A 25,200-nucleotide genomic window follows, 5' to 3' on the forward strand; every position below is an offset into this window, starting at 1 on the left:
AGAACAGACACATTAAAGCATCTGCGCACACACACACACACACACTAATGTGCACACAAATGTACAGACTTACATGCATAGGGATGCATAGACACACATAAGTACACGTTGACTTAACATTCTGTACATTCATTCAGTGCAGCTTTAGTGCAACAGTATTCAAAACATGATAGTTAACGTGAGAAAAGCGGCAGGGTGGTGCAGTGGTTCACGCCGTCGCCTCACAGTAAGAAGGTCCTGGGTTCGAACCCTGGGTTAGTCCAACCTTGGAGGTCGTCCCGGGTCATCCTCTGTGTGGAGTTTGCATGTTGTCTCTGTGTCTGCGTGGGTTTCCTCCAGGTGCTCGGGTTTCCTCCTACAGTCCAAAGACATGTAGGTCAGGTGAATCGCCCGTACTAAATTGTCCCTAGGTGTGAATGTGTGTGTGTGTGTGTGTGTGTGTGTGTGTGTGTGTGTGTGTGTGTGTGTGTGTGTGTGTGTGTGTGTGTGTGTGTGTGTGTGTGTGTGTGTGTGTGTGTGTGTGTGTGTGTGTGTGTGTGTCGGCCCTGTAATGATCTGGCGGTCTGTCCAGGACATCTCCCTGCCTGCCACCCAGTGACTGCTGGGATAGGCTCCAGCATCCCCATGACCCTGAGAGCAGGATAAGCGGTTTGGATGATGGATGGATGGCTATAGGGAGGATAAACAGTAGCTTTGGTATGAGCAGTATTAAATGTTAGTAGGTGTGAGCAAACCAAGGTACTCTAAATTATCAAATATAAGTTGGGTTTCAAATAATGGCCAGCCTCAAATACTAACCAGAAGTGTGGGTTGTTTGGGCAAAATAAATAAATAAATAATCTGATTCCAAATAAAGGCTCCGTTAAAGAAAAAAAAAAAAAACCCAAAATAACCGAACGTTTCGGGTTATTTATTCTGCATATTTCCACAGCATTAATTGCATCAATGCAAATTCATTGTCACGCCTACTCAGCTCTTTGTTGCTCTGAGTTTCACTTTTTAAAGCTGAAGTCCGTGACTTTTCTCTATTGACAGATTGTTATTTTATCCATCTGGACCATGGAGTCGGACTACATAATACTATCTGGCATCTTTACCATGGTTGGACACACTCTTTAGTCTCCTTATACCGCTGCTGAATTGTTTTGACCGTGTAGGATGAACATTAGTCAGTGGCAAACAACTCCAGTTGTTAAAAACAACCCCAACAAGAAAGCAGATGGAAATGAGATGCCGGCGCTTCTGTTGGACAGTCAGTATCACTGCAGAATAGCAAACAGTGAAGTAACAAAATAGAAGCCAATAGAATAACAAAATAACTAGTTACTATATTTAGCTAGTTGCTATTATTCTAACAGAATCTCTTTAGAAACATTCAGGAAAGGTCCAAACTGTTGCATGTCTGCTATGTATGTGTCTAAATTAGAAATTAAACATTACGGTGCAAAAATAATATATCATATACCACTGAACAAAGGACAAATTAAAAAATAATGGCCTGCCTCTAATAGTAGCCTGTCGTAAATAAAGATGTTTTTCTCTTCTGGTTTCTCCTGAGATGCGTACTATTTGAGAATTTACTGAATTAATATGACTTGCTTTTTTTCGCCACGGCTTGTCGGGGGAAAACAACTGGACCGAATGAGCCAGTCAGAATTGACCTGTGATCACATCATGTATGGACTGAAGAGAAAACAACCAATCACTTTTGACCTATTTGTGTAAGCCCGACCCTTGACAGCTCCTCATGTGCAAGTCGGGTACAGTTTTACTTTATAGCCGTGCGGCTGCATAGCCGCCTAACTGCCTGAAAATAATGTAGAATCACAAAAAAAAAATCTAACTTTAAAAGAGAAGTGGATGATTCATTCATTGATATTGATATATGTGTGTGTGTGTGTGCACGCGTACTCACATTCCATACCCCCTCTATATCTTTGTCCTTTTCGCTCACACACGCTGTCTCTCCAACTCCCCTTTTCCGATCCATTACCTCTCGCACAACAAGACTTGTAATATCCTGTCTGCTTTAGAAAGTGCTCTGCTCTCTCTGTTCTCCCCGTGTCACTTGGCTGCTCTCTTGCTAGGCTGTCTTGTGTACATATGGTCACATGCATCTGTGTGTGTGTGTGTGTGTGTGTGTGTGTGTGTGTGTGTGTGTGTGTGTGTGTGTGTGTGTGCACATCTGGAGTTGCGTGGACCACTCCACACTCAAGCCCCTCTGTGCTCTGTAGCCACTGATTCAGCAGAAGGCTCCTCAGGGTTTTAACAGCGCTCCTCTCTCAACCACAGAGGGCCTTTTACAGATGTCACCATTGTTCCTTTATGACTGTACCCCCTGTTCAAGGAGGATGGGTTGATGGTGGCGGTATGGGTTGGGCTCAGAGAGAGAAAAAATCATGAGCAGACCTTTGAAGATGTAACCAGTGTTCCCAAAAGACCTCGACTCCATAGAAGGAGAGTTCTGTAGAGAACAGACAATCGACCGTGCCTTCTCAAATATAGCACTATTACCACCGTCCCGATCACTATTTTCAGCTCTGCTGGTGCATTCTGTATGGCAAGAACTCATGTTTTCTCTCCCGTTCTGTCTCTCTCGCTCTCTCGCTCTCTCTGCACTGCATGCTGGGAGTTCAGATGTGTGAGCGTGAACGAGGGTGTTGAGTGAGCTTGACTTTTTGGGGGGGGGTTTTGTGTTATTTCACTGTTTTTCTACTGTTTTTCACTTTTCTTCTCTGCATGGTAAGGTAAGATGGGTTTACTTTTTCTTCATTGCTTGTTGTTGGAAAGTGACAGTGGAGTAGCTGGTCAGGGTTTGGTTGTACACAGGATGGCACCCCTCCCTGCTGAGGGTTTGCCTCCCCTGTCTGTTAAACATGGGGTTAGAGTCATAGCTGACTCACGGTACACTGTTGAACAGGTTCTCCTGGCTGTAGGAGAACAGGCCGGGCATGAGAACCTCACATATGGCTCTCAGATGAATAAGCACTTGGTGGCTCGCCATTGTTTGTGCCATTGCCACATATGGCCATGTCAGTTCTCTTTCAGGAGCTCATTCGAAATAAACGGGGGTATGCCTGAGTCATTGCGGAAAGTTTGCTATGTGGGCTCAAAGCAGTTTGTGTGGGTTGTAAAGACGTGAGACTACAGCATGTTCACTCCCTGCAGAGACAGGTGTTCATATATTCAAATGATTCTCCGTAGTGTCCGGGTAGCGTGGCAGTCTATTCCATTGCCTACCAACGCGGGGATCACCAGTTTGAATCCCTATGTTACACCATGCTTGGTCGGGCATCCCTATAGACAAAATTGGCCGTGTCTGCGGGCGGAAAGCCAGATGTGGGTATGTGTCCTGGTTGCTGCACTAGCGCCTCCTCTGGTCGGTCAGGACGCCCATTCAGGGGGGAGGGGGACTGGGGAGGAATAGCGTGATTCTCCCACGCGCTACGTCCCCCTGGCGAAACTCCTCACTGTCAGGTGAAAAGAAGTGGCCGGCCACTCCACATGTATCGGAGGAGGCATGTGGTAGTCTGCAGCCCTCCCCAGTTCGGCAGAGGGGGTTGGCCTAGTGACTAGAAGTGTCATTCAATGTCAAATATGAAAACGGTTTCTACACTGTATATGCAAGTTCTGGCAGTATGAAATGTTGTGAGTGTGGCAATGTCAGACGCAAACATTCATCCTGCCCACACAGGGAGCATACAGTCGGTAGTAGTTCAGGTGAGCCACAGCCTGGAGGCTACACTGAAAGTGGTAGCCTGCAAACAGCACAGCAGGCAGCGGAAGATACCGCAACTGGTGATCTGCAACCTGGTATAAAGAGACTACTGAGCAGGATGTCAATAATGGAAGTAACAGGAATGGCAGTGATACTGAAGCACGGCCTGTGGATGAATGCAGAGACATAGGACCGACAGAAGCAGTGAGAGACAGTCAGACAGCTGAGGGTGAGAGTCAGGTCTCTGCAACAGGTGAGTCACGCCATGAAAAGGCTGACAATGACGATGAGAGGATGATGGCCTATCACAGTTTGCTGATATTGTGTCACAGGATGATCACCAGCCATATTCATCAAAGGAGATGAATGATTTCCTTGATGGAACTTATGGCAAATAGTCTGTGGAAGTAACTGATTTCTTCTCTAATGTGGATAGTTTTGTTAATTCGGTTATGAAGATTAGAAAAATGGTTGGATACGAAAAGCTTAGTAAAGAGGTTTCGTCAAAAGAAGATTCTGACTAAACTTAGGAAAGAAAGGTGAGGGAAGGTTCCTTTAAATGCACAAAATTAAAAATGTGTGATGCACAAAAGGTGTTTTCCTCTTGGAAATAAAGTATTCTGATTCTGATTCTGAAATGGTTCTTTTCCTTCCTTCCTTTTCTTTCTTTTTTTATAGCAACTTTACAGGCAGGAAGTTTGAATATAAATGGAGGATGGGATAGGGATAAACGAGGAATGGTGGCTTAGCTGAGTAGAGCTAAAAATATAGATGTTCTCTTACAGGAGACGCATAGCTCAGTAGACAGCGAGCTAGAGTAGGGAATGAGTAGACAGGCCAATATTTTTTTGAGCCCTGGTACCAACCTTAGTGCAGGTATAGCTGGTCTCTTCTCACAATGCCTCCTTTTAACAAATGTTTTGGCATGTGAAGTAGAGCAGGGCAGAATCCAAATAGTTCAGGCAACAATCCAAACCTTGTGTTTTCATAAATGTGTATGCTTGTAATTCTGGCGCTGATCCTTTCAGATTGTTTAACAAACTGAATGACAAACAGATAGTTCAATGGTAGCTCAATGATAGTATTGGGAGGAGACTGGAATTGCACTACACATCCTACGGTTGACGGGAACTCAGGAGAGCCTCATCCACCATGAGCCTCATTTCACGGATGTTTGGAGGAAACTTAGCCCAGCAGTTAGGCAGTACACATGGGTGAAAGCTGTTAAGGGTAGTGTGAGGGCAGCCAGGTTGGATAGAATCAAACATACACCAACAGGTTAATTAAGTCCACAATATCACCTGTTGAATTTGCAGATCATGATTTAGTAGTGGCAGATTTCTCCTTTCTAGCACAATTTCAACACTGTCCCTACTGGCACTTCAATGTACGGGTAACACATGATAAAGCTTTCTATCAGTTCTTCTCTGATTTTGGAGTCAACGGAGACTGAAAAAGAAAGATTTTGAAAAGTTAGCTTAGTGGTGGAAGGTAGGAAAAGCACAAATTAGAATTTCTGTCAGCAATACCTAAAACACACATTATCTATAGAGAAAACCTGCTTTGAAGAATTAGAGAAAGAAATTAAGACATTAGACAGTGAAGTGATTATTGAGAATGATGGCAATAGGAGACCTGGGAGAGTAGGAGAGGCTTTTAGTTTAAACATTTATTTGGGAAGGGACAATGTACATTAATCAACATTCAAAACAAATTTAAATGTACCCGAGTTAGCTAATAGGCTAGTTTCCATCGGCAGTCCCTTTGCCTGATGTTGTTAGGCATCCTAGGATAATAAAATAGCACCAGATAGATAAACAAATAAATAAATAAACATACAACATAGTTAATAAACAATACAAGAACAACAAGAGCAGCAAACAAACAAGAAAATAGATATGGAATATACAAATAATGTGGAAAAAGATAATAAAGATAATATAGTATAAAATAATAAATATAAAAAAGCAGACATACAACACAGCTAATGTACAATACAGTTAAGCAACATGTTAAAGGTGTGTGTGAATAGCATCAGTGTTGACATTGTTGGTTCTTAATAAGCCATTTCTTGACATTACACTAAAATTAATAATAGGATGGGGGCTCTCTAATTGATTGTGGTACTGAGTTCCATTGATGTGATGCTCTAAAGGAGAAGACTGCCTGACTAAATTAAATTCTCCTGAGTGGGATTGTGCAGTCCGCTCTAGCTGCACCTCTAGTAGCTCTGTTTGTGATAGATTTGACGTTGATGAAGCTGGACAGAGGAGGAGGAGCTAAACCATGCATGATCTTATAAACTAGGCAGACACGAGAAAGCAAGAGGTGCTTTAATCAGAATTTGAATCTCTACCATTAAAGATATAATGTGATTATGCATCTCATGCTTCCAAATGGGGTAATAACAACTGATCCATCAGAGATGAGGAAGCTGGTCATAGACTTCTACAGTGGCCTGTTCAGTGCGGAGAACTGTGACTCTGACTGTGTGGTGGAGATACTGGAGGGACTTCCTCAGCTGAGTGAAACACAGGTAGCCTCACTGGAGTCCCCCATCTGCTTTGATGAGATGTCTGCGGTGGTTCAGCAGCTCAGATGTGACAAAGCTTCTGGAGTTGATGGACTTCCTTCAGAGTTTTACAAGAGGTTCTGGACTCTTAATTGGAAAAGACTTATATGAAGTATTTAAAGACTGTTTGAATCCTGGGACTTTTCCTTTGAGTTGTAGAAGGGCTGGCCTAACACTGCTCCCCAGAAAGGGAGCTCTTGGCTTACTGAAAAACTAGAGACCAGTTTCATTGTTATGTACTAACTATAAAATAATTGCAAAATCTATTTCAAATACACTCAAAGAGTGTATCGATACTGTTCTACATTATAGCCAGACATACTATGTTTCTGAGCATACAATCAAGGATAATCTGTTTTTGATACTGGACATTATTGTTATATCTAGGCTCCAGGAACTGGACATTGGCCTTCTTTCTATAGATCAAGAGAAGGCTTTCGATAGGGTTGATCATTGTTATTTGTTTAAATCACTTGAAGGTTTTAGAGAAAAGTTAATTTCATGGATAAAGTTGTTGTACTCTGGAGCCAGTGATCTGTTAAAGGTAGGCAGTGGGGGGGCGGTGGCTCACCTGGTAGAGCGCGTACCAGGCTGAGTCCTTACTGCACTGGCCTGGGTTCGAATCCAGCCCAGGCCTTTTGCTGCATGTCATCCCCTCTCTCCCCCCTGCCTTTTCTGTCTCTCTCTCAACTATTGCTATCTAATAAAAGCGGAAAATGGCAGCAAAAAAAAAAAAATCTAAAAGAAAAAAAAAAGTTAGGCAGTGGACTCAGTCAACCTGTCTCTGTTAAGAGAGGTATGAGACAGAGTTGTCCCTTATCTGGAATGCTGTATTCCCTGGCCATCGGGCCTCTTTTAAATCAGCTCAGGCAGGGTCTCTCAGAGCTAACCTTTTCAGAGAACGTCGTTAACTCGACTAGTTTGTTAGCATACACTGACAATGTCACAGTTTTCATAACGAGTCAAAATGATGTTAAAATTCTTAAGTAAAAATTGGCATTATACAAACAATCTTTTTCCACAAAAGTAAATTGGTCAGAATCTGAGGGTTTATTATTGGGGGAATGGAACAATAAAGAGAAGCCTACATTACCTGCTGAGCTGCAGTGGAACACAGAAGGGGTGAAATTATTTGGTGTCTTTCTGGGCAGTGACAGCTTTCTAATTAAAAACTGGGAGGGTTAGTTGAAAAGATCAGTGTCCAATTGTCTAGATGGACTTGCATCCAGCCTTAGTTGTCCTATAGGGGGAGAGTCTTGATTGCCAATAATTTGATTGCCTCAGTGTTCTGGCACTAGTTTACAGTTGTAGAACCCCCGGAAATGCTCATAAGAGATGCACAGAAGAGGCTGGTGAACTTCTTCTGGGGAGGCTTTCACTTAACCAAATCTGCTGTATTGTTCCTAGCAGTCTTAGATGGTGGCTGGGGCCTGATTGACCTCTGCAGTTGTATCACAGCTTTTTGCCTTCAAACTGTGTGTCGACTATTATATCATAAACAGCAGCTTTGGAGACAAACAGCGTGTGTGTTGCTTCGTAGGGTTATGAAGCTGAATTATAACAAGCACTTGTTCCTTCTGGAACTAGCTGGCATGGAGTTCACAACAACACCTTTCTATCAGGCTGTCCTCCGAGCTTGGAGAACAGTCTTAAACACCAAGAGAGTCCGCTGCCAGCTGTATGACAGTGTAGGGGAAGAACCCCTGTTCTTTAACCCACTGGTACACTGCAGGACGCTCAGCTCTGTCGGTGTACAGAGAACCCTCACAAGGGTGGGACTTACTAAGATCAGGAGGATGGTGGAAAACGGTTGCCATTTTGAGCCAAGTCTGGTTTTAAATCGCTTTGTCTAATGGAGAGGTTGTTGAAGTGATCAGTGCACTTCCTGGTTTTATAAGAGGCACTAGGGGAAGATTCTGAGGATGATCAGCCAGTTATACAGCCTGGTTTTCCATCTTTGTCCATCCGTGCTGCAGTGGACGAGCAGGAGGAAGAAAACAGGGTCCTTCTGTCTTTTAAAACACCAGAACTACAGGACTTCTCAAGAACATCAAACATCACTAGCTGGTGTACAGGAGTTGATGTGGTTGGGTGTGGTGACACCAGGTTGATCTCCCAAAGGCCACTGGAGGTCCCTGTACAAACCCAATAGAGAAATGCACGGCGGCCCTACAGTGAAGGGTGGTGCATGGGGCTGTGGCTACAAACATACTTGTGGCATATATAGATCCTAGAGCAGGGAGTCAATTGTTTCTTCTGTAATGATGAAGAAACTCTACAGCACTTGTGCCTCAACTGTCCCAGATTGAGCCCTCTTTTCTCTGTGCTGTAGTGGTGGCTCACAGGTTTAGGAGAGGTATTGGAAGACAGCCTGTTTGTTTTTGGTCCTAGGTAGACAGTAGCACAGTGGGGACATGTCACCTTGGTTAACTTCCTGATATGTCAGGCAAAAATGAGCAATTGGCTTAGTAGAAAAAGCAAAATGAAAGGCACAGGGTCCACGGATGCTACACTCATGTTCAGTGGGCTGGTGGCTGATCGGCTGAAAATTGAATTCACATATTATAAAATGATTTCAAACTTGGAAGATTTTTTTTGGGGGGGGGGCATGGAGATGCTCTGTGCACTGTAACGAACTAATTACTTGTTCTTAAATTCTGGAAGGTCTGCATCTATTTATTTTTGCTGTGTATATAAGGGGGGTTTGTACAATGTGTACAGGAGTATCTGTGTTAATTGTTGTTTTTTTAATGTAAATGAAAAACTGGACCATTAAAGGATTGGTTAAAGGTCATGCTCTCTCTGTCTTTGTCTGCCTCTCTCTCTCTTTCGCTCTCTCTCTCTCTTTCTCTCACTTTGCTTTCTTCCTCACCCTTTTCTGTTGTCTCCCTCCTTTTTTTCTCATATCATCTTTTTGTCTCTCAGCCTCGCTCATGTGCCCTCTTTTCATGTCTCTCTTTTTCACATTGGTTTTATTATAGACAGGGTGGGTGACAAATTGATATCCGCTGACAGACCTCTAGCACTGCAGAAGGTAGTAAATTGAAAATAGGACGTACAATACTCTTGTAGAGACCAGCAGCAGGTTTGCTTGTGTCTGTGTGTTTTTGTCATCTAAAGTTGTTTGTCATGATTGTTCTGCCATGCTTTTTCTGTTGTGTGCATACTGGACTGTCTATGACTGTTTATGCAAGCAGCCATCATGGAGTTACTTTACATGGTGATAATGTGGACTTTATGGCTCTATCACCCCCAGAGCTTCGAACCTCAACCACGCCATCCAGCAAGGCAATATTCTCAGGAGTTCTTAATGCAATGGGAGGACCCAAACCATGTGGACATACATATGGATCTGCTTTTTCTAAAGATTTAAATATGGAGATCTGCAGGCACTAGACTTCACTGAGGCGAGGAAACGAGGGAAAAGAGGAGGTGTCTGATTTATATTAAAAATACAGAAACTGGAGGTGACTTCCGCTCTCTTCCACAATCTTTGCAAATTTCCAGTCCCTCAGAAACAAGACTGATGAATTGCAGACAAACACAAACCATCTTCACGAATACAGAGATTCTTGCATTCTGGCCCTCAGTGACACGTGGCTTACGTCTACAGACACCAAATCGGATCTGACAATCAGCGGCTTTGGTGCGCCTTTCAGGCTGGACAGGGATACAATTTCTATGGGGAAATCCCAAGGAGGCGGAGTCTATATATATATATATATATATATATATATATATATATATATATATATATATATAGATGTGTGTGTGTGTATATGTGTGTGTATATATATGTGTGTGTGTGTGTGTGTGTGTGTGTGTGTGTATATATAAATCAGCAGTGGTGCAATAATCTCACCATCAGGTAGTCCATATGCCGAGTCAACATCGAAGTGCCGTCAGTCTCTGTCCGTCCATTTTATCTCCCCAAGGAGTTCCCCCAGTCATCTGTGACAGTAGTGTGTATACACCCAATAGTAAACATCCAAACTGTGGCTTGCACCATGTACAGAGTAACACAAAGACTCCAGTCCCTTTCCCCTGATGCCCTCTGCTTGTTAATGGAAGATTTTAATAATTGTAAACTGAACAAATTCCTGAATTTTTACCAGTATGTCGCCTGGACAACTAGGAACAATAAGACTCTAGACTTGTATTATGGTTCTATCAAAGGAGCACCCCCCCCCCCCCCGAGTTCCTCTAAACACAGCACCATCTATCGCACCCCTGTATAGAGGCCAACACTTAAGAGGGAGAAGGTGAAGATAAGAGAAGTCGAGGTTTGGAGTGAAGATGCTGTTTCTAAATTACAGGGATGCTTTGACTGTAGAGATTGGTAAGTGTTTAGGACTCTGCTTCAGATATTGATGAACTCACTGACACTGTATGTAGATATGTATCATTTTGTGAGGATACTGTCATTGCTAAGAAGCATGTTAAAGTGTATCCTGATAACAAATAAAAAACATAGGGCCTTCCTTAAAGGTAATGAGATAGAAAAAAGAGAGGCAAGGATGGAGGTCAGAGCAGAAATTAAGAAGGCCAAGTTACAATATAAAAATAAACGAGAGGACAATTTAAGCAGCAACAATTTGAAGGCAGCATGGGATGGAATGAGGAAAATGACAGGCCAGCAAAAAACTAAAAGAAAAGTCAGTTAGGCGTGCAGGCTATCATAGCAACAAAGCCCTAGTTGAAGCACTTAATACTTTTTACTTAAGATTTGATACCCATTACCTTGCAGATGAACTTAGGGAAATATGCAAAGAGCCTGCCCTCCCAACAAAGTCAAGCCATATGTTTGATGCTCATCATGTCAAGACAGTATTTCAGAAAAATAAGACAAATAAGAGCCCAGGGCCAGATTGTATCACAGGAGGCCTGCTTAGGTGTAGTTCAGAACGGCTCGATGAGGTGTTCTGTTATATATTTAGGATGTCTCTGGAGCAGCAAAGGGTTCCAAAGTTATGGAAGGAGTCGATTGTTATCCTGGTGGCCAAACACACAACCCTTAAGGTGCTAAATGACTTCAGATCAGTAGCATTGACATCACTGGTCATGAAGTCGTTTGAAAGCCTGGCCAAAAGGTAGCTGCTGGAAATGGTGGGGGAAGCTCTGGACCCAATGCAGTTTGTTTATAGGGCTGGGAGGAAAGGATGCCTCAGTCACATTACTCAACTTCCTGTATAAAAACCTAGAAGGTCCTGGCACACACGCCAGACTTTCATTTTTTGGATTTTTCATGGGCGTCTAATACTATCCAGCCCCATGTTTTAGCTAGGAAATTGCTCATCTATTTTTATCTTGATGCAAATTTTGGGGTCTGGAAAGTAGATTTTTTTAACATTTAGGTCTTAGAGGGTGAGAGTGAATGGCTTTCTGTCAGAACAGCACTCCTCTTTCACTGGCTCCCCCCAGGGCTGTGTCCTGTCCCCTCTGCTCTACATTCTTTACACCAATAACTGTATAAGCCAGCATGGAGATGGGCACATCCTGAAATTTGCTGATGATACAGTTATCATCTGCCTACTCGTATAAAGATTAATCTTACATGGGCCAGTGGTAGATGAGTTTGTCAAATGGTGTGATGCAGTCTTCCTTCAATTAAACGCCACAAAGACCAGGGATATGGTCATTGATTTTGGAAGGAAACCATCCCACCTATCATCTCAGACTTTCATCAAAGGAATTGGCATTGAGTTTGTAGAACATTATAAATGTCTTGGAACAGTTATTGACAATAACCTGGAATTTGATACAATTTTTGTGCGATCTGTAAGAAGGGACAGCAACGTTTGTACTATCTTGGGAAGTTCATTCATTCATTCATCATCAGCCGCTTCTCTGGGCTGGGGTCGCAGTGGCAGCAAACTAAGTAGGGCACTCCAGATGTCCCACTCCCCAGCAATGCCCTCCAGCTCCTCCTCGGGGATCCCAAGGCGTTCCCAGGCCAGATTGGACATGTAGTCCCTCCAGCGAGTTCTGGGTCTACCCTGGGGTCTCCTCCCCATTGGCCATGCCTGGTAAACCTCTAAAAGAAGGTGGCCAGGAGGCATCCTAATCAGATGCCCGAACCGGAGGGAGCTCAGAGTAGAGCCGCTGCTCGACTCTGAGCTCCCAGATGTCTGAGCTCCTCACCCTGACGCCCTACGGAGGAAACTCGTTTCAGCCGCTTGTATCTGCGATCTCACCCTTTCAGTCACTACCCAAAGCTCATGACCTAGATGAGGGTTGGAATGGAGATTGACTGGTAAATTGAGAGCTTTGCTTTCTGGCTCAGCTCCCTCTTCACAACAACTGCTGATGCTGCACCAATCCGCCTGTCAATGTCCCGCTCCATCCTACCCTCACTTGTGAACAAAACCCCAAGATACTTGAACTCCTTCACTTGAGACAACAACTCATCCCCAACCCAGAGGGAGCAAGCCACCATTTTCTGGTAGAGAGCCATGGCCTCAGACTTGGAGGTGCTGACTCTCATCCCAGCCATTTCACACTCAGCTGCAAATGCCCCAGTGCACGCTGGAGGTTGCGTTCTGATGAAACCAGAAAAACCACATCCTTTGTGAAGAGCAGATATGCAATTCTGAGGACCTCAGAACCCTTAGGAAGTTAAATGCTTTTAATATAGGTAGGACAAGTATGTCTTTGTTTTACAATTCATTTATTTAATCTGTTCTTATTTTTTTCTGTGATTGCGTGGTATTTCAACCTGAACGTCAGGGACAAAAAACACCTGAGCTTATATTGTGAAGGTGACTGGTAAGATGGTAGGTGTTGAACACCTATCACCCCCCCCCCCTTTATGGCTATATTTGACCAGCAGGTTCTCCTCAAGGCCAGGTCTTTTTTGGACTGCGTATACCATCCCCTTCACTTTGAGTTTGAAACTCTTCCCTCAGGCCGTAGATTTAGAGCACCCCGATTCAAGTGCAGTAGGAGGAGAAACTCCTTTATTCCCTATGCAATAACTCTGCTTAATCTGCACATGTAATTCAGCACTTTAGAGATTGGTTTGTTGTATTATTGTGTTCTGTATATTGTATGTATTGTATGTACAGGAAACATTTTTTTACTTGTGTTTTATCTTGTGCATCTGACGGCAAGTCAAGTTTCCCATCTGGGATAATGGAGTTACTGAATTGAGCTGATAAATACAGCAGTAATCAACATTACTAAAGTCTAGAAAAGCTCAAGTTGTCAATGTTCTTTAAAAGGGAAGAGTATAGACAGATATACTTTGGTAAGGTGACAGTAATGTGTGTCAGATGTCCACATAGATTGCTATTGTAACTATCCCTGTAAAATATTACTGCAATGGAAGTAAACATATCTGCCGAGGAAATGCACTATTTGCTAGTGAAACCTATCATGCCATCTCTCTGCAAACGAAACTATATTCCATCACACAGAATGGTAGTCATCAATATTTTATCAAAAACCAAATGGTATTCACATGGTTAAGTCCAATTTAATTTGTATAGCCCTAAATTAAAATACAGTCCCAAAGAACTTCACAATCACATTACATTCTCCAATAGATAAAAAATGAATAAGTGCAACGTTTGATGCCCGTTATCCTTAAAGCCTCGATTCAGATAAGGAAAAGGTCCACAGAAAAAAAATGAATCCATGTAGTTGAACACTTTTACATAATACGTATGATAAGATCTTGGTGTTGTAATGCACAAGATGATCTATCTGACATGGATGGTGAGGGTGACTGCAGTGCGCTAGTGTACTAGCAATGTTGTGGGTTGTAGGTCATGCCATTCATTCTGATGCTGTCTCTCGCTCTATCTCTGTGCCTGTCATTGAGTCTCTCTCTGTCCTTACACCTTTTAGGCTTATATAACACAGACTTCTTTTTAAGGAGAGTGTTGGCATCAAGGCAAGGCAGTTTTATTTATGAAGCACGTTCCATACACAGAGGTAGCTTCAAGGTGCTGTACAGGGGTGCTGTATTGTGTTGCTTTAATTTTAAAGCAACACAATACAAAGCTAAAACAATTCAATTCAAAGTTAAAACAACACAATTGAAAAAGAGCAAAGTAAAAGAGAAAAAAATCTGTATCGAAAAAATGAAAATGAAAATGTAATTAAAAGATAAAAGCAAAAGAATAAGAATAAATAAATAAAAAGATTAGAAATAATAATACAATAATAACAACACCTTGAGTTTTAAGAATATTTTGTTGCAAGTGTTTGAGACCAGTAAGGTTTTCATTCTTGATTTAAAAACTGCAAGGGCTGGGGCATTCCTAAGACCATCAGGCAGCTGATTTTACCGCTGTGCTGCATAATGACTAAAAGCCGCTGCTCCTTATTTAGATTTTGCCCCGGGCACCACTAGCAGTCCCCTCCCTAGTGATCTCAGAGGTCTCGCAAGGTTATATTGCTGAAGCATATCAGTCATATATTTAGGTCCAACTCCATGTAGAAATGTATAAATAAGTAATAAGACTTTAAAATCAGTTCTGTGGCCTACTGGCAACAGAAATTTAAGTACTTGGGGTGATGTCGGCTGTCCTTTTGGTTTTGGTCAGAACTCGTGCAGCTGAATTTTGATTAAGTTGCAGGTGCCTGATGGTTTTATAGAAAGTCCTGTCAGAAGTCCATTGCCGTGGAGCGCCTTTGTAGCTGAATGGTTACAGTGCATATCACAACTGTCACCGGTTCGATTCCAGCTAGAGACCGTTGTTGCATGTCATATCCTTCTCTCTCTCCCGCACTTCCTGTTTACCTTATCACTATCAAATAAAGTTAAAAAAAAGCCCAAAGAAATATTAAAAGAAAAAAAAGTCCATTAAAGTAATCAATTTAGCTGGAGCTAAAAGCATGAATCAAATTTTCCAAATCTTGTTTTGTCACAAGGTCCCTGACTTGGCTATGTTTTAAGGTGTTAAAATGCTCATTTTGTTAATGCTTGAAACTTAGATCGGAGACAATTAAAACACCAAGGTTCTTAATGTCCTCTTTTGTTTTTAGTGCCTTGTCCTTAAAGTGAGCAGCAACCTTGAGCCTCTCATCTTTGCTGCCAAATAAAATTACCTGTTTTTTTTTTTTAGGTTTAATTACAAGGAGACATCCAGTTATTTATTTGCACAATGCATTTGTATAATGAGTCTATAGGACCTTAGTCATTTAATGAGAGAGCAAGGTACATTTTAGTGTAATCAGCATAACTATGATATGCAAGGTTGTTGTTCTGAATTATATGGCCAAGTGGGAGCATGTACCAGCTAAACAGGAGCAGTCCAAGAATTGACTCTTGAGGGACACCACAGGTCAAGGGCATGCATTTTGAATTTTGGTTCCCAATAGCGACAAAATAATCCCTGTCCTCCAAGTATGATTTAAGCCATTTTAAAATTGTTCCAATTGTTCAGTTGTCCAGTCTATTTGAAAGTGTACTGTGATCGACAGTATCAACGTTGATGAGTACTTATAGAGTTTGGCTAAAATCTACATTGAGCTACTGCAGCGGCTTTAGAATTGCAACAAGAATTTAAGAAAGTTTGTGAAGGGAGATGTATTTGGCAGTAATAACATAGTTCTCAATAAATAAATCAATGAAATGTTTTTGGCAAATGTCAAGAGGATTAAGTGGTAATGCAACAACATTTTACAGGTTGACAAAGCGGATTTAAGTATAAACAGTACAGTACACATTGTCAGTGTTCTAAAAGCATAAAAGAATAGTGTAGATACTGTATGTTTCAGACAGATATGGTTTATTTAGCGGACCTACTAGAGCCCTTTGTCAATGTGTAAAGAGTGCTGGAATCCATAAAAAAAGTTTTAATTCTCCTTAGTTATATGGAGAAGTAAAGTGCATCTCCACTCAGTAGCTAATTACTATTTTCTTCTTCAGATGAGAAGCTCAGTAGAATAACATCACGGTGAGTTAAATGTTACATTGGATGGAGCTGGCAACACACTGACAGGGATGAGTGTTTGCTGGGGTGAAGCACTGAAATGATGTAGTTAATTTCCCCATCCTTTCACTCTACTTCTTAGTAAATAAGGGGCTAGGCAAAAATACTAGAAGCACCAGATTTTCGTGACATTATTTTCTTGCTTTCCTGTGTTACAATTACGATGTTACAATTTCATTTAGCAGACACTTTTATCAAAATTGATGTACATCTGAGAGTTAGGACAACACAAGCAAGGATCTAGTCACGGGACAACAATGCAAATAAGTGCCAAAAAACTAGGTTCAAGTCCGATAGGACATAGTAGGTGTCAACAGGTAGTGCACAAAAGCAATGCATAGGGTGCATAGAAGTGATTTTTTTTTTCAGTTATGGAGGTGTTGATAGAGCTGGGTCTTTAGCTTCATCTTCATCGTTTTTTAAAAAATATGTTGGTTTATAAAGCACTGAATGGTTTAGGGCCAAAATACATTTCTGACCTATTGCTACACTATGAACCACCCAGACCGCTCAGATCATCTGGGACAGGTCTGCTTTCTGTCCCCAGAGTCAAAACTAAACATGTAGAGGCAGCTTTCAGTTTTTATGCACCACATATCTGGAACAAACTGCCTGAAAACTGCAGGTCTGCTACAACTCTCAGTTCTTTTACATCTAGGCTGAAGACTTTCCTCTTTGCTACTGCCTTTTGTTGAATAAGGCTTGGAGCTTTTTATTTTCGTCTCGCACTGCACTGTAACTTTTACCCTCTTTTTATTGTTTTTTGAGTTTTTTTTATTTGTTGCCTTGTGTTACTTGATGCCTTTTGTATTTTGTGTGAAGCATTTTGAATTGCCTTGTTGCAGAGATGGGCTATGCTGATAAATGTGCCTTGCCCTGCCTTGCCTTGGTCAGGGGCACAGATGGGAGTGTTGGCCCTAACATGCATGTCTTTTGGTGTCTTTTTAGCTACTATGCAACAAATAGCTGGAATAAAGTTCCAGAATATGTGAGACTTGCTCCAACATTGGCTACTTTTAAATCCGTCAAAACATTAATGTCTACCATTGGTTTCTACTAAACTGCAAACCTTGCACTTTGACTTTTGCAAAGTTGTAAACCTTGCATACATTTTGAGTTTATTCTTTTATTCTTTAATTTAAAAGTCTTTATGAATTAGTTGTTAAATCCTTTTTTTATTGTATAATGTTTAATTTTTTTATTTTTATTTTTTATTTGAAGCACATTGAGTCTGTCGTGTGTATAAAATGTGCTATATAACTAAAGTTGTCTTGCCTTAAAGATGGAGAGGGACTCAGTGGTTCGAATTGAGTTTGGTAACTTGTTCCACCACTGGGGAACTACAGAAGACAAGAGTCTGGCTAGTGACTTATGGCCCCATTGTGGCAGAAGTGCCAGGTGCCTTTCATTGGCAAAGCGTAATGAGCGGGACTGAGTGTAGGCCTGAATGAGGGAGTTCAGGTAGGTGGCAGTCATTTTAGTTGCTGTTTTGTAAGCAAGCATCAAGGTTTAGAATTTGATGTGGGCAGCTACTGAGAGCCAGTGGAACAATATGAACAGCGGAGTGATGTGCTATTTTGGGTTGGTTGAAGACCAGATGTACTGCCGTGTTCTGGATCATTTGCAGAGGTTTGAAAGTGCATATTGCGAGGCCTGCCAGAAAGGAGTTGCAGTAGTCAATGTGTGATATTACAACAGCCTGTACCAGGAGTTGTGCTGCATGCTCAGACAGGTAGGGTCTAATTTCCTAATGTTGAACAGGGCAAACCGGCACAACCAAGCAATCGAGGTCACATGAACTTTAATGGTTAGTTGGTCATCAATTATGACACCCAGGTTTCAGGCAGACTTTATGGGCATGAGTTGGGTTGATCCGAGCTGGATATTGATCTATGGTTGTAAGAATGGACTGTCTGGGATGACAAGGAGCTCAGTCTTAGATAGGTTAAGGTGAAAGGTGCATTCATTCATCCATGCAGAGATATTGGCAAGGCATGACGATAGCCGTGCTGAGACTGTGAGGTCATCTGGCGGGAATGATAGGAAGAGCTGGGTATCATCAGCATAGCAATGGTATGAAGTGCATGATTGCACCAAGTGAAGTGGTGTATATTGAGAAGAGAAGAGGACCCAGCACTGACCCTTGAGGCACTCCTGTCAATAAGCTGTACGGTTTGGACACGTCTCCCCGAAAGATACTCTAAAATATCTCCGTGAGAGGTAGGGCATGAACCAGCAGAGGGCAGTTCCTAAGATACCAAGCTCAGTGAATGTAGAAAGGAGGATTTGGTGGTTAACCGTGTCAAAGGCAGCTGACAGATCTAGCAGCAATAAAGCTGAGGACTGACCAGGAGCTCTAGCCAAATGTGGTGACTCCATTACCGATAGGAGTGCAGTCTCAGTAGAGTGACCCCACTTAACATCAGACTGATTTGGATCACACAGATTGTTCTCAGAAGGGAATTCAGAGATTTAGTTAAAGAACATGTCCTCAAATATTTTTGATAGAAAGGGTAGGAGTGAGACCGATCTGTAGTTTTCAACCTTGGATGGGTTAAGTGTAGTTTTTTTGACCTGAGCTTGCGTAAATGCAGTGGGGAACAGACCCGTTGTAAGCGAGGAGTTGATGATGTGTGTGACTGTAGGGTTAAGTGTGGGGGCAAGGGTCTGTAGGAGGTTGGGTGGTATCGGGTCCAACAGACAGGTCATGGGGACGAGAGTCCCACTACCCCTATCCCACAGAGTGTGCACTGTATTTTGGTTGAGGAGACTCAATACTTTCTCGGTAAAACTAAAGAGTTCACGTAAAGAGGCCTTTTGTGAAAAGTATGCTGGTTTACCTCCATAACATGATGTACTTTGCTTCCTAAACCATCTCATCCTGAGCAGCTAAAAGCATGCAAGACAAAGTAAAAGAAAATGGATAGATGGGGATGAAAAGAGAGTGTGAGGTAAGGGGTGAAGGTGGGAAATAAGTTGAATGGAGATTGTGACATTAAATGACTGTGTGATTGTGGCTAAGTGGTGGAGCTCATACAGAACAGGGCAATGCACTTGTTAAGGGGGAACTCAACGAGGTAAAGAAAGAGGGAAAGACAAAGGAAGAAGACAAAACAAAAACAATATTCATGTATAACACAGAAAGACAAAAATGGTAGAATCAGTGCTTTTCTGGATTAACAGCAACACAGTGTACACAGTCCAATAGCACATTTATGATGATGATTATATAACTGTTCCTGTAGGCTGCAGCATTATGTGTGAATATTTGCCACAAATACTTTATTCTTGGCTAAACTGAGCTGTTTTCATAATAATAGAATCATATACATACTGTTCAGTGAAGATCATACATGATTTTTAGATTGTTTTTTCAATTGTTGTGCAGAATGACTGATTTGAATTTGCTACTTGATGATCATGAGAAACTTGAAGTCCATCCCCTCCTATTTGAGAAATGATGTCAATATACTCTCTGTTAATATGTGTGTAAAAAGTTATGATGTGATTTTTAGGGTCCTTGAAGAAAAATATTCAACCAAAATTTGAAATGTTATGGTGAGTGGAGACATAAAAGGCAATGAGCAGCAGGATACTTTAGGAAGAAAAGAAGAGTTGTTGGGGGAGTCACTCTGGGACATTCAGTGGCTTATAGAGGAGGTCCATCTTAATTGATGCTGTATAACGATATGACAGGGCTGCATTTCAAAGTGCCATTAAGGAGAGAGAGAAATTATCACCTGGCTATTTAAAGCTCTCTGTGATTCAATATCTGCTCTGAGAAGGTTTTAAACTCTAAACATGTAGGTTTCCCCTCTGATACTTGCCTGTGAACAGGGCAGAGGATCACTCCTGACTCATATAATTATAAGCATGTCTTAGCAGTAATTCCTACTGATATATACACATACTGTATAGACTATGATTACGTTCAATATGGAGGTTGTCCCTTCTAATTGAATATAACGGGTAACATTTTGTGAACTGATCAAAATCACATGCTGAGAAGCCATGCCCCCCCCCCAAAAATAAATAAATAAATAAAAGATAAAAAAAATAAAAATAAAAAAATACCAGGGCGGCATGCCTTCTGGTGGGATAAGCTCCAACCTCTGTGGCCTTGAATTTGATTAAGGAGGTATAGATGATGGATGATGGATGGAAACATTCAAGTTTCAAATTTAAAGGCTGGCAGTTTGGCGAGAGAGTGCAAAAGAGTGTGTGTGTGTGTGTGTGTGTGTGTGTGTGTGTGTGTGTGTGTGTGTGTGTGTGTGTGTAAGAGCGAGAGAAAGGGGGATGATGAGTGAGTGAATGAATGAATGATTTTATGTGAAAATTTACAATACAGTACACAATTAACTATGTGATATTCAATAGATCAATATAGCACAAAAAGTCACAATTCTTACTTTCATTACTGTCCTAGGGAATTGGCTAGTAGGCAGGTGTGTCAAGGAGATGACATCTATTCCAACTCAATTTGATACACACTGTATACAATTTCAAATACTGAATTCAAATAGACAGTTTAAAGGAAAATAAAATAAACAATAACAAAATGACATGCAGAAAATAAAATGTAAACTTAGATTAAGTTTTACCTGATCTAAACTGCAAAACTTCACGGTTCAATTTTAGTCATTAGCCACGTCTTCAGTTGTTTGTTCATACCTTATACATTGTAATGGAAAATTTATTTCATTTGGTATTTTATTCTGCTTTTCTACACTTGTGTAAAGAAATATACTTCTCCCTAGTTTACTTCATATGTTGGGCATTTTAAAATTGAACACACTAGCCCTTGTAATAAGGCTATTGGAATCCCAAACAAGATGAAAATACCCAGACAAATAGTTTAGACATAAACCATGTAAAATCCTAATCTCCATAATAAGTTTTAACTCTAGGATACCAAGATCAACAGGGACCAGTTTAGCTCTTGCCCCTGGAAAGCATGCCTTAGCCCTTTGCGCTGCTGTCATGGCTACAATCATTGTGACTCGGAGAAGATATCACAGGATGCAGAAAGAGCGTGTCACAAAGGATAGGGCTTTTTCTGCACTTGTAGATGTATTTACAATGTCAGAGGAAAACATTAAGCAAAATTATTACCTGCCAAGTCACATTATTCTCAATTTGCTGGAGGAAATCAAAGACGATGTAGAACCACAAAACGAAAGGAATCATGTCACTCCAGCTATAATGAATCTCCTGGCCACACTCCACTGAATTGCCTCCAGTATTTTCCAGTGAACGGTGACATCTCAGAGAAGGCTTTGTCAGTTTACAATTTTTCAATCTATAAAACAAAAATCAAACAACTGAAAAGAAATTAGCCAAAATCCCAATTCATTATTTATTTGAGAAGCAAGTAATTGAGAATGTGAAATACTGGATCAAATATTCTAATTTTCTATTATCAATTTCAAATAAGAATGTTGAACTGATAAACTGTACATTGACCATTGTCACCCACTGTGTCGCAAGTACTTAATGCACTAATGTGAAGAGTACAAAATCATATACAGTACCCAAATGACCATGATGCTTTCAGTGAAATCAAACAGGAGTTTAATAATAGAGCAGAGTTCCCAAATGTATTTGGGGCAATTTAAGATACATATGAAAAAGCGTTTATATAGTCCTGGTCCCAGTAAGATTAATACGACTGTTTCTGCATTAATTATCCCACCTAGTTCTCGTAGATACCGCATTATATTGGACACCGCCATCGCTCAAACTGTCTGCAAGCTTGTGTTAATTTGAGTTTATCTTTATGGAGCTGGCCCTTGGTCGGTGATTGGATTTTCTCGAGTACAGAGAGGGTCATACTGTTCTAGCTCACATTCAAGGGGTTTCTCCTTTATCTGGGTACCATTGTGCTCAACAGAAATACGGTCAAATCTATATCAAATATAGCTTATTATCACATAGCCATGTAGCGGGCACAATTCACCATAATTGGTAGACGCGGGCCCTTTAAGAAAGGGTTTCTGGGTTGAGAGGGCAGAGCAAGAACTAGATTGGTTGCGGCAGCGCCATGTCGCTCAGGTTGTTGGTTTAGTATAAAGAAAATAAAAGACACACGCGTTTGTGTAGTCAGTTAGAGAAATTGTATGTCTCTACTTTCTTGCAATTCCTGCATTGCTGACCCCGACGTTTGTCTGCGGGACCTTTCCTGAGACGACTCTTTGTGAACATGATGACTAATGCAGTTTCTCTCAAGCTGCTGGAGTTCTGGAAGTCGTCAGCCTCAGCGTGTGCCCAGAAAGAAGCGCAGTTCGCATTGCGGGAAATCCCCGCGGACGCCACAAAATACTATTATGTTGTGTCGGCTCTCGGCAGTTCAACAGCAACCAGAGCGGTGAGCCTCCTCAAAAATCCTCCGCAGCAGGATAAATACGAGACACTCAAGGCTCACCTGTTGAGAACTTTTGAACTTTCTGATGCTGAGCGGGCCAGCCGGCTTTACTCTCCACAAGGCCTCGGTGACAGTAAGCCGTCCGAGTTTATGGACAGGATCCTGGATCTCCTGGGAAAGCACAAGCCCGACTCTTCATCCAGGTGTTTCTGCGACAGCTGCTTTCTGAGGTACGAGCTGCTTTGGCCAACACCGCCATGGCTGTCGTGCTCTGGCCGAGGAGGCTGATACATTTTTCCTGGCTGGTCAACAGCACTGCACGGCCACGTTTTTTTCCTGCCCAAACATTTTCATCACTGCCTGGAGACACAACAGTCGCCACCGCTGCAGCAGCTCCTCAACGGCGGCAGGACCACAGCTGGTGTTTTTACCATGCAAAGTTTGGACCCAAGGCCAAGCGCGGTGGGAAATGCCAGGGCCGGTGCTCTGTAGTGGCCATGTGCATCGGCCGAACTGGCAGGCTGCTTTTCATCAGACTCCATTTCTGGATGGTGGTTCCTGTGCAACATGGGCACACAGAGGAGTGTCCTGCCCGCATCGAGAGTAGACATCCTGTCCTGCAGATATGGCCTCCTCCCATAGAAGCCGCTAACGGCAGCCCCATCTGCCCTTATGGCACTAGGTACGTGGAGCTGTGTTTCACAGGACAGCGGTTCGGTTGGGACTTTGTCATGGCAAAAATGCCCGTCCCCCTCCTCTGCATGGATTTCCTATGTGCCAATGGGCTGCTGGTGGATGTCAAAAACCGCCACTTGATCGACGCTGTCACTTTCAGTTCATATATGTGTACTCCCAGCGGAGCAGTCTCCATCAGACTGTCTAGCATGCTCTCTACCACAGACGAGTTTCTCCGGCTCCTCGCTGAGTTCCCGGTCTTCATGCAGCTCACTTTCTCATCTTCCACCACCAAGCACGGAGTGGAGCACCACATCACCACCACTGGTGCACCAGTCTATGCTCGGGCTCGGCGCCTCGACCCGGCCAAGCTCACCGCTGCCAGGGACGAGTTCGAGACTATGGAGCATTTCGGCATCATTTCGGCATCATTCACCACTCCAACAGCCCATGGGCTTCACCCCTCCACATCACCCCGTCGGCGCCTGTGCGGTAATTACTGCCAACTCAACAACCCAACGACACCGGACCGCTACCCAGTTCCACACATCCAGAATTTTTCCACCCACCTGGCTGGAAAAGTCATCTTTTCCAAAGTGGACCTCGTCCGTGGATACCATCAGTTGCCCATCCACCCACTGGATGTCCCCAAAACGGCGGTGATCACCCCATTTGGACTGTTTGAGTTCCTGTGCATGCCATTTGGCCTCAGCAACGCTGCGCAGACATTCCAGTGCCTGATGGATTCAGTGCTATGGGACCTGCCTTTCATTTTCGTCTATCTAGATGACATCCTCGTCACCAGCACCTCCAAAGCGGAACACCTTTCCCATCTTTGGACTCTTTTCAAGCGGCTCAGCCAGCACGGGCTGATCATCAATCCAGCCAAGTGCCAGTTCGGGCTGACCACCATCAACTTCCTTGGATACCGAGTCACCAAAGATGGGGCGGTACCCCTCCCGTCAAAGGCGGACGCCGTCGTGAACTTCCCGCGACTGCTCACAGTCAAGTCCCTACAGGAGTTCCTCGGCATGGTGAACTTTTACCTTTATCCCCCAAGCTGCTCAACTCATGCAACCCCTGTATGAGACCCTGAAAGACAAGACCACCAAACACACTGTGGACTGGTCTGCGGAGAGGGACAGGGCATTTGTGGACACTAAGGCTGCTCTGGCTGATGCAACAATGCTGGTGCACCCATCACCCAAGGCTGTGATCACCATTACTACAGACGCTTCAGACTACGTAGTCGGGGCGGTGCATGAGCAGTGGGTAAACCACACTTGGCAGCCACTCGCTTTCTTCAGCTGACAGTTATGCCCCAGTGAACGGAACTATAGCACTTTCGATCGGGGGCTCATTACTCTATACCTCGCCGTTCGACACTTCCGTCCCCTGCTAGAGGCCCGCCAGTTCATGGCATTTGTGGACCACAAACCACTGACATTCGCCATGACCAAAGTGGCTGAGCCGTGGTCCGCCCACCAGCAACAGCAGCTGTCCTACATCTTGGAGTTCACCACGGACGTACAGCATGTTGCTGGCAAAACCAACCTCGTCGCCAACTGCCTCTCCCGGGCCATTGCGGGGGCCATCCACTTGGGTCTTGACTATGCCCGCATGGCAGCTGACCAGGGCACCGACCCGGACGTGCAAGCTTTCAGGATGGCTATCACATGGCTGCAGTTAGAGGACGTGGCTTTCGATGATGCTGGCACCACGCTCCTGTTCAACATCTTCATGAGTCCGCTCCGGCCCATTGTTCCCACTGGCTGGAGGCGGCATGTTTTCGATGCTGCCCATGGCCTCTCCCTCCCTGGCAAAAAGCCATATCAAAGACAAGTGGCAGCCAACTTCATCTGGCATGGGCTCAAAAAAGACGTGAGCGACTGGGCTGTCACCTGCGTGGAGTGTCAACCCTCTTAAGTGCACT

The 25,200-nt window shown here is 43.0% G+C and overlaps 1 protein-coding gene across 1 annotated transcript in view; it reads left to right on the plus strand.

Annotated features, from left to right (window-relative positions):
- Nucleotides 1–25,200, plus strand: part of grid2 (glutamate receptor, ionotropic, delta 2) — a 1,051,241-nt gene that overhangs the window by 594,364 nt on the left and 431,677 nt on the right. The gene's annotated exons all lie outside the window — the stretch shown is intronic.

Source organism: Lampris incognitus, chromosome 1, assembly GCF_029633865.1.
Source record: "Lampris incognitus isolate fLamInc1 chromosome 1, fLamInc1.hap2, whole genome shotgun sequence".
Taxonomy (NCBI): Eukaryota; Metazoa; Chordata; class Actinopteri; order Lampriformes; family Lampridae; genus Lampris; species Lampris incognitus.